At 41.2% G+C, this 9,745-nt stretch overlaps 1 long non-coding RNA gene across 1 annotated transcript in view; it reads left to right on the top strand.

Moving 5' to 3' along the window:
- The window catches only part of LOC109312049, a 5,442-nt gene extending 750 nt beyond the window's left edge, over positions 1-4,692 (top strand). The window contains exon 2 of the long non-coding RNA XR_002101701.1: positions 4,467-4,692. This is a non-coding gene — a long non-coding RNA (uncharacterized LOC109312049). The remainder of the gene's footprint in view (positions 1-4,466) is intronic.
- Positions 4,693-9,745: the final 5,053 nt, after the last annotated feature.

Here is a 9,745-nt window from a genome sequence, read left to right as displayed (position 1 = left end):
CCGGCCCCGGCCCAGCCGGCACCGCAGACAAAGCACAGGAGCAGCACTAATAAGGGGAAGGCTCATTCAGCTCCCGCAATTTCTTGTTATTTGCTGCTTCTTCCTCCCCAGCCCCTCGCACCCCGCAAGGACTGTTCTGTAGAGCAGGGGGGAGATCTAGAGAGCTAGTTATTATCTACAGCTATCACCCACCCAGCCAGCTTGCTCCATATAGACATGCTATCTACCCACCAATCTGTCTGTCTGCCTGCCTGCCTGGCTGTCCCGTGTGCCATGGGTTTGTAATCACTTGCAGGTATCTCTCTCAGGTTCATCCATCTATCTGTCCATCTCTTTCTCTCTCTCACACAGGTTCCTCTCTCTTTCTCTTTCTCTCTCTCTCTCTCAGGTATCTATCCATCTATCTAGCTAATGTGCCATTTCTTTTGTAATCACTCTCAGATTCCAGCTTGGAGAGGCCATATGGACAAAATCCAGGCTCTAGTGAGGAAAGAAGATCCTGGCCCTGAAACTGCCAACCAAGCTGACTTCTCACTTGCATGGCAGCACTCCCAGACAGCACTCTCAACCCATTCTCCAGAGTCAAAGGCCTACAGGTATTTAGACAGATAACCATATAGATACATATGCATATCACTACATCTATATAGACATATATCTAGTTGTTTAGCTATCTATCTAGAGATATGTCTATATATAGTGATACAGCTACATATTTTGGTATGTAGCTATATAGCTACAAATATAACTATACAGATATCTCTGTGTATGTGTGTGTGTATATATATACACATACATATATACACACATATATATAAAGCTATATAGAGATAGAGCTATAGAGCTCTCTAGATATCCACATATAGCTATCCAGATAGACAGCTATATAACAAGCTAGATAGCCATCTAGGTACATAGCTATATATGGACATCTATATAGATAGATATCTTGATATATAGAAAAGATATATTAATATCTATCTAGATATCTATATAGATAGATATCTATAGATATAGATCTTGATGCCTCTAAAGCTATATATCTTGATATCTCTATAGATAGTATCTAAATATATATCTATATTGATATACAGCTATGGACCCTTGACTACAGAGAACAGGTTAGCGCAGGACTGGGGAGGAATTTATTAGCACAATTATGGCTCAGGGATATTTGACAGCCTCTCTGCTGATCAGCTGAGCTGCTGAAAGGAAAAAAGACTGCTGCAGCTTTTGTGTGGGAGCATCTGAACTGCTTCAATATGGGGCACATGATCCCCTCCCTACCACCCGCCCCCCAGCTCAATGCGTCCCCTCCAGCCAGCATCCGACTCAGTCCTGTTCTTAATCTGGGCTGCATGCAACAATGCAGAGAGAAAGAGCCACTGAAAACAAAACGCTTCCCAGACATCACACCCCTGTTATCCAGTTGAAAAGCCCGTCCCTGTTTTGCCCAGCTGAATGCATCTAAAAGCAACTGTTCTGCACCCAACCGAGAGAAGGACATTTACCTCTTTGCTAGGTGGCTATTAATATGCAGCAAAATTATAGCTGTACAAGCCCGAATGCAATCGCCCTACCTCATGTAGGGCAGATCCAGCAATTCAACTGCTGGAAACGCACGCTTTGTGAATAATCATGTGTGTGTGGCACAATGCCCCATACTACAATAACCAAAAAGGAGACAGAAGTAGCTTGTACTGGCTGTAATTACTAATCCTATACATGAAAAATAAACAGGCAATAAACATAAACTTGAGACAGTATGAAATAGTCTAATCAATTTTGTAGAAACTCAGACCAACAGATTCTGTCTCACACGAGTGATTTTCTAAAATTAACCATTTTCAAATGTAGTATTTTCAGTCACTCCCTTTAGAACAAAACCAAAAATATTCTACTTACAAAATACAATTCTCCAGGCTTGCAAGTGCCAGATAACTACTTTACAAACCAAAAGATGCTAAAGACACAAAGCAGGGAAAAAATATTGGCTTTATGAAGTATTATGTTGAAGCCCTTGGAATCCCTCTCCCTTCGGAAGTCAACACCTGCCTTTAAAATGGACTGCTGAATGGCATCAGACTGTAAGAATATAGCAAGCAATGAGCCACAACAGGGTGTGCATTAGCGGGCTGTTGGTGCACACCTTGAGTGATCGGAGGCATTCAGCCAAGTACACCAAAAGCCTACAATACTAATGTACCTCCTGATGTGGCTTATTCCTATTAGCGTGGTGTAGAGCTCCGTCCATTTTAAATTTCATTATTTAACATAGCCTTACACTGTAAAATATAACTTGTGGAACAAGCAAAAAATAGCAGAAAGAAGGTTATAAGCAAGCCTTGCTGTATTGAAGAGTTGGCTGTTACAGTACAAAGTAGCAAGCATCAAAATTAAACTATACAGAGACAAAGCAGGAGTCCATCTCTTCGCTTTTAAAATGTTCACACTGCCTTACTATAGACCAAGTATTACTCTCCCAAATATCAATGAGATGTAGATGCAGAGGCCTGATCCATATATGATGCAACTCTCATTTATCCCAGAGCAGGCCATTTGTTTAACAGTTCTGCTGGCCAACTTCCCCCAAAGCAGGCTATCCAGCAGAGCACTGATAATTCAAATACTGCATTAGGATGCTGAAGAATCACTCCTTTCTTAAGCAGACACTCTGCAACACCCACCTGCCTGCAAAGCAGGAGAGGGGGAGGCATGATAATTAGGGTTGAGCAGTAGATGTTGGAAGGGGGTAGGTGGTAGATGGGTATGCAAAATAGCAATGTGTCCTGAGCTACTTCCTTCCCCAGAGGTTGCTTCACTTAATTCCAGTGAGAGAGGTGGAAATGTATGGGCATTACGTATGTATGTTATGTACATACCCTGCAGACTTGGCAGTCTGTCCCATCGAACCTTGTACATCAGAACCTAGCAGAGACAGTTTGTTGCCGTTATTGCTGCCTTCCCACCATTTGGTAAAAATTGTTTGTTAAATGCTAGAGAAAAAATGCCAGCTAGAGCAACTAATGTGAGGTACTTGGAAAAATGGGATTTGTACATAATACTTGTGCCAGCCCCTGAACTACAAGTTCAAGACCCAAGGATGGTGACTGGGATCATAATCAACATCTACAGAACAAGAAACAATAATCTCCTTTTGCCCAAGAAGCCTTGCCTAGACCTTCTCATAGCCAAAAGAACACATGAACACTATATCTCACTTCGTAGGATTTTTCCTGCACAAAGGAAAATCTCCATTTCAGAGAAATGCGATATTGTCTGCTGCCCCACATAGTAACTTGTAACACAGTGGGCATATTTACATCAGATGCTTCAAGCACAGTAGGCTAATTCTATTGCGCATTAATGCAGCATGCAAAACCCATGCTAATGCAGTAATGTGCAGTAGAATTAGTCTACTACACATTAACATCACAAAAAAGCACGTGCAGGTGTTTTTGTGCAGTAGTGTCGATTACAGCGCATTAATTTAGTACCTGTAATTACTGGTACTCAACTTAATGTGCTGTAATTACAGCACATTAATGAATGTGTAGGCGCCAGGGAGAAAAGCTTTCCCTTGGTTAAGGACATGACTTTCAGTAAGTCAACAGAAGTCAGGTCTGTAAGCAAATGTGTTTACCCAGTCAGGCTTTTTCAGAAGGCTTGTAAAACCAACTCCAGTCCCCTGCCCAGCCTGTATTTAGATATATGTTTAAATTATATTGAGCTTTAGTTTTCAGTACTGGGACCTTAAATTCAGTATGTTAAATGGCCTGCAGGCCCTATTAACTAGAGCTACAGACCATGTGGGTAGACCAGTTTGCAAACTGGGCCATAAACAAACCCAAACATGTATTCCTTCCATAACCAAAAAAAGCAGTGGAAGCTTCTGGTTGAAAATGGACTAGATTCAGTATATGGGCTGATATTTTCAAAACAAAGGACCTAGTTATTTTACTTGCATGCTTTGTGTGTAATACATACATATATGTAAAAAAAGATGTTTGTCTTCCAAAGCATAACTGAGTCTGGAAACTTGTGTCAAGATAAGCATGCACAAGGATTCATGTCTTTAACCCCTGATCCACTATTTAGTTATTTCATAAAACAACGTTTAATATGGTATCATGAACTTGCATTACTGGTCTGGTTACACATAGCCTCAGGCATCAGTCATTTTTCAGTGAAAGGAGGGTAATTTGCAAACTGTGGTGATTGGAGGCATATAATGATTTGGTTTAGGATTCTGTAATTAAATCACTCGATAATTAATACATTGCAACATAATATTCTGAAAAAAAGAGTGTTGTTTTCATTTTAGGTTTTTATGTTTCAAGTTCTAAATGTTCTAACAAATTTACCGTATTCGAAACAGACTTAGAAAGGTCAACATCATATTCAAAATGACCATTAGAAATGCATGAATATAATTAAATACGGTTTTCTTTTTAAATACTTTTCAGGGGGAGCTGACATGTTTATTCTAGCACAATGATTAGCACCCCATGGAAAATGAGCAAAGCCATTTGTGTGCAGCTTGCTGTGGTTTTGAGGATCTAAAGGAAAACTAAGATCTAATCTTCCTCTCACTGAAGTCAATGATAGCTTTGTAAAGGACTCCATTGGTTTAGGATCAGTCCCCCAATCTAAAAAGTAGCTCTGCTTGAAGGAATAATAAATTAAACCTTTTTTAAAAATAAACAACAGCAACAGTACTACTACTAATAATCATAATGTGATCTGCTGCTGAAAAGGCTAAGGAAGGTATTTTTCCCACTCAGTGAAAATCATCATTTCTTTCTGACATTTTAAAATCCCCTTTAAGTTTCTCTCCGAGATCCCAAATGGTTGATGTAATAAATCTGTATCTTCTGAAAACATGTTCCCTTAATGCCTATCTTCAGACACATAGCCCAACACCCTCCAGGGTAGTGCCTGTGATCTCTCAGAGCCAGAAGCTGCCATCCTTACTCAGCCAGAACTCTCAAAGGAATCAGTAATAATTTGAGCCCTAGCATTAAAAGCTGGGTGCAAATAGCCTATTGCACAGTGTTTCATGGGTTCTGTGTATGCCTGGAGTAGCTGTAGATTGTCAGACTAGATTATTCATTTTCTCTCCAGTCACCTGAAAGTCCTGGGGGCTGACATGAGGGCAGAGGTGGGACATAGTTAATGGGCTGGCTACTTAGAGGCCCCACACAGTGCTCCACTAGGAGCCTTCTGACTTAGTTAAGTTATAGACAGAGCTATAGCAGCAGGCACAGATGAAGCTGGTCAGGCACCAGCTACTCATCAGTTGCTCTGGATGCTGCACAGCCAGTAATCCCACTTCAACTGATTTTATAAAAAAGGAAGAAAAAAAAAAAGTAAAGCACAGGTGAACGTTTCTAAAGAAATGTCAGGAGTTTGTGAGAGACGGGGAAAAAAGAAAGCCATCAAGATTTGGGTTAGAGCAAAGCCAGAGCAAGAGTAGGGGAAAGGTGACTAGAAGGAAACAGGATGGATGGTGGAAGGAGAGAGAGACAAAGAATTCAGCTGGATGGTAATCTGGTGACTTTCAAGAAACTGGTGGTTGCCCAAGAGGCTGAGGAAAATCAAGAATCTAAGCTAACAAGGCTTCATGTTGTCTCAGATAAGCCAGGATCTCAGGCTCACCGTGGAAGCCAGTATGTCCCAAAGTATGGAACCGACGGCAGACATGCAGGAGTCACAATTTCTTCATCTCCATTTGGCTCATTATGCAGGGTCCTTAGGAAATTTGGTACCAATCCTTCCTGAAGATCCCATGTGACACCACGGGCACCCGATTCTTGGTTTCCCTTGAGGAGCCTTGTTCAGATTAGAGAAGAGATGACTGACCCACAGCTGGAAGGGCAGGCTTTGATGGTGTCTTTCAACCACACTTTTGCTTTGGTACAATTGTGTTTTGAGGTCTGACGTAATGGAAGCCGCTAATGGATCTGCTCTAGCCTTTTGCATTTTCCTTCTCCTGAGCTGCATAAGCAGAAAATGAGTCTTGACTAGAAGACTGTCTGTTGGCTGAGCTCTTCTCCTAGGGGGACAGGTAGACACGCAGATAGGTAGGCTTATATTTTTCTATTATGACTTCATATAGAGAGAGTGACAGATGTTTATCCTCTACACAGTAATGTTGATGATACAACTGCAACATTCTGGACAAGGATCACAGATCAAGATTAAAATGGTTGTGAGTTTACTTGGTAGGGAATCGTGTGACACTGAATAATGACCATGATGTTATGAGGAAGGCAAAGGGTTTTTAAGGATGTATACCTATGAGTAGTGAGAGTGCATGCATGTGTCAAGAACTGTCAGCACAGCAGAAGAGGTTGGAAATACTTGTTTTCCCTTTGGCTCTTTTGCCCCACTCCCCATGGTAATGTCCACCCAAATGTCCTGTTCTTTTCTGGGGGCTACACTGAAGTTGAAGTGCATCTCTGCTCTGTTTCTGTCCAGGCAGATGTATACGCCAGAGCACTGTCTACTTGTATGCTAGGGTGAGATTGAACCTCCCTGCTTTCAGTGACCAGATAACATTGTGTAAGATTAGAGATTGGTGATCCTCATATTAGCAGGCTTTCCATGTTGACTGATTTGCATTCTGTTAATAAGAAAGCCATATTACTCTTCTTCCTATTTATGTACCTCTTTATGTAGGAACACTTCTTAGTCTCATACAATGTTCCCAGGCAAAATATTTGTTCTCCTTTTAGTAATCTGACACACAGAAGCAGATAGCAGTTCTTAAATGAAGTCCACTTTTACTATTGCTTTAGCTGTACTTTCTCTGAATAAGGCAATATAAATTAGTTACTACCAGAGTCCTCCTGTCCAGTGCCGCTGCCTGGCTGGCACCAGTTGCCACACATAGCTTTGAATGGAAGTTGCTGCACAACCACTGTTAAGGGTCTAAGCACATTTCTGGTGTAGCAAGTTGACCAGCAGTTTGGAGTGCATTAGACACAGGTTTTCTTTCGTGACCTCTGCTGAAACTTGCACTCAGCATAAATCCTGCCATTATTCTGCTGCCATCTAAAGACAACTTCAGAGCAAGACTGGCTAGTGATCTGTATGTGGTACAGGGTAGGTTTCTAGTGGGCAGAGGATTGCTTAGCTTCCCTAGTTATTGTTGCTGTTACAGTGGGTCAGATTTTCAGAACACTCCTGCACTGTTTATCCTCCCCCAAATCCCAGGGTGGTCAAAAGAGAATATGCACTTGCTGCATACCTAAATCACCCCCTTTGAAATTTCCATTGAATGTCTCGCCCTGTTAGCTTCTACTTATAGAAACAACTAATCTGTTCTAAAATGGGTGTTTAGCATCTTTGCAGCCTTACAGATTTTTCCCACTGATTTCTGTGAGTGCAGGATCAGACCCTCACATATCTTGCGTGCCATCCCATAATGCAAAGCCTTCTGTAATGCAATTCTGGGGCAAGCACCAGCTGGGGAAACCGGGTAACACAGCTTCACTAGCACTTGAGAGTCAATGCCGAAGTGAAATCCTAGAGTCTCTGAGTAGTTTTTTCCTTATCTCATGCTGAGTCTCTAGGATTCTGAGCCTGGAAGGTGGCCTAGGGTATATTACGTGAAATATACCCATGAGAAAAACATGTGCCAACTTGCTAAATGGGTGCATATTCCTTTAAAGAGAGTTAAAAAAAATCCCCATTTTAGGCTTTCTGCTGTGAGTTCATATATGGAAAAGGATAACTGGCCTCTCTCTATTTACTCTGCCCTCATTCAGGTAACACTGCAATTGAACAGAGAGAAGTAGGTAGCTTGGTTAGTCTCAAGGCAGACAGAAGGCAGGGCAGAGTTGCACCTCAGACTAACTAATTCAGAGATGCATAAGCTTTCACAAGCAACACGTAGTTGCTCAGTAGTTGATGGAGTGAGCTGTTGCTTGTGAAAGCTTATGTATCTCTGAATTAGTTTATCCATGAGGTGCAACTCTGTCCTGCTTTCTACTCCCATTGAAGTTAATCATATTTTTTCCTCAGGTAGGACATACTGAAAAGCAGGGAAGATTTTCAAGATTTATCCTCTAATATTTGTAGATGCTCTAATCCCAAATAGTCAAATTGTAACAGCAGTAATGGATTATCTGGGAGTTTAAAAAATCATTAATCATATAGTTCAGATCAATCCAGTCAGATTGCAAAATTATCAACAAGCTGTTACAGAAACTGCACATGGACCAATATAAAATCCCATGGTCCCTTTAGGAAGGGAATTGCAACCAAAATGTTAAAAGAATAAAGTTTCCAGCTGTATAAAAATACAACAGCCCCCTTCCCCACCCTCCTGACCTTCACTCAATATTCTGGTTACTTTGAAGAGCAGAAAGCAATAGAAAGGTGAAATCAAATGGTGAACATGAACTCCACACTGGAGATCACATGATTCTTCACAATGGAGGGAAGCTTTGCTGACATACAGTTTTCCTGCATGGGCTGTGTGAGATGAAGCCGTTGCTCAGAGTACCATACTGTATATGTCAAATCATACACAGATGAGCTGAAAGATCAGAAGCAGTCTGGAATCAAGAAAGACTGCACTGCATCATGCTTTCCAAAACCAGCACTTTGCAGGCTGCTGGTGGGAACATATCTGCCAGCCTCTCCATTCCTGTGTATGTGCCACCAAGTCAGTTTTGTTTATCCCCAGTAAAATAATAATAATAATAATTTTAAAAGGCCATAATGCAGTCTAGTCAGTATTACTCCTGCACTGACCTGTCACACCACATGCACAACCACTAACTGTAAGCAGTAGCCCTTACAGTCAGTGCATAGCAACCCTAAGCTACATGATATGTTAGTACCTTCTTTAACACTTACAGTAAAGGTATGGTACACAAAGGTGCTGATAACCCACAAGACTACTAAAAACATGTCTGTTTTTACATGGCAAGGAAATTACATGGTTTCCACTTGGACCTAGTGATTAAAATCCCAATCTGAGAAGCATTTAAGAGGGACCATCAGAACTGCCATACTGACTCAGGGCAATGGTCCCTCTGGTCCACTGGATGACCTCCATTATGCTCCATCATATCTCGTGACCATTACACCCTGGTGTGCTTGCATCAGTCTAAATCACTTAGTCACATTCTCCCCCCCACCCCTCCCACCCTTTACCAGCACACTGGAATCAGCTTCCCTTTTCAGGGACTACAGCTCATTTCCAAAGAGCCTAACATAAAATGAGTTTGATTGGTATCATCTCAGCAATTCACACAGTTTCTCCTGAACAACTTGGAGGAGACTTTCATGTCTGTTACTCTATTGAAGAGCAGTCACTATAAAGAATGAACAACTGCTATTGTCAAAATTGGATCTGCTCGACGCAAAGTGACACTGGCATATTGTAACACTTTAAACACAAAACACAGAGAGATACTTTGTTGCCACTACTGACAGACTTACAGACTTTATTCTTAAGCACAGTTATTTATCACTCACTGCCCTTAAAATAATACAGTCCCCCCTCTAAATTTTCTCCAGCTGCCTTCTTTTTGTTTCACTTTGCCTTATCCACTAGACATATTTAAATTTTCCTTTGTTTAGGATCTACATTTTTTCACACCCTAAAATTATAGCCTGTGCAATGCACAATACTGTAGAAAGTCCCCTCCATTGAAACAGCAGAACATGGTACAATTTTAGCATCATATAATTTCCTGCATAATTGTTAAATCATTTTCTTCCTTTCTTC

This window comes from Crocodylus porosus, unplaced genomic scaffold, assembly GCF_001723895.1.
Source record: "Crocodylus porosus isolate Cpor-Errol unplaced genomic scaffold, CroPor_comp1, whole genome shotgun sequence".
NCBI classification, from domain to species: Eukaryota; Metazoa; Chordata; order Crocodylia; family Crocodylidae; genus Crocodylus; species Crocodylus porosus.
This window is presented reverse-complemented; position numbering and strand designations above follow the sequence as displayed.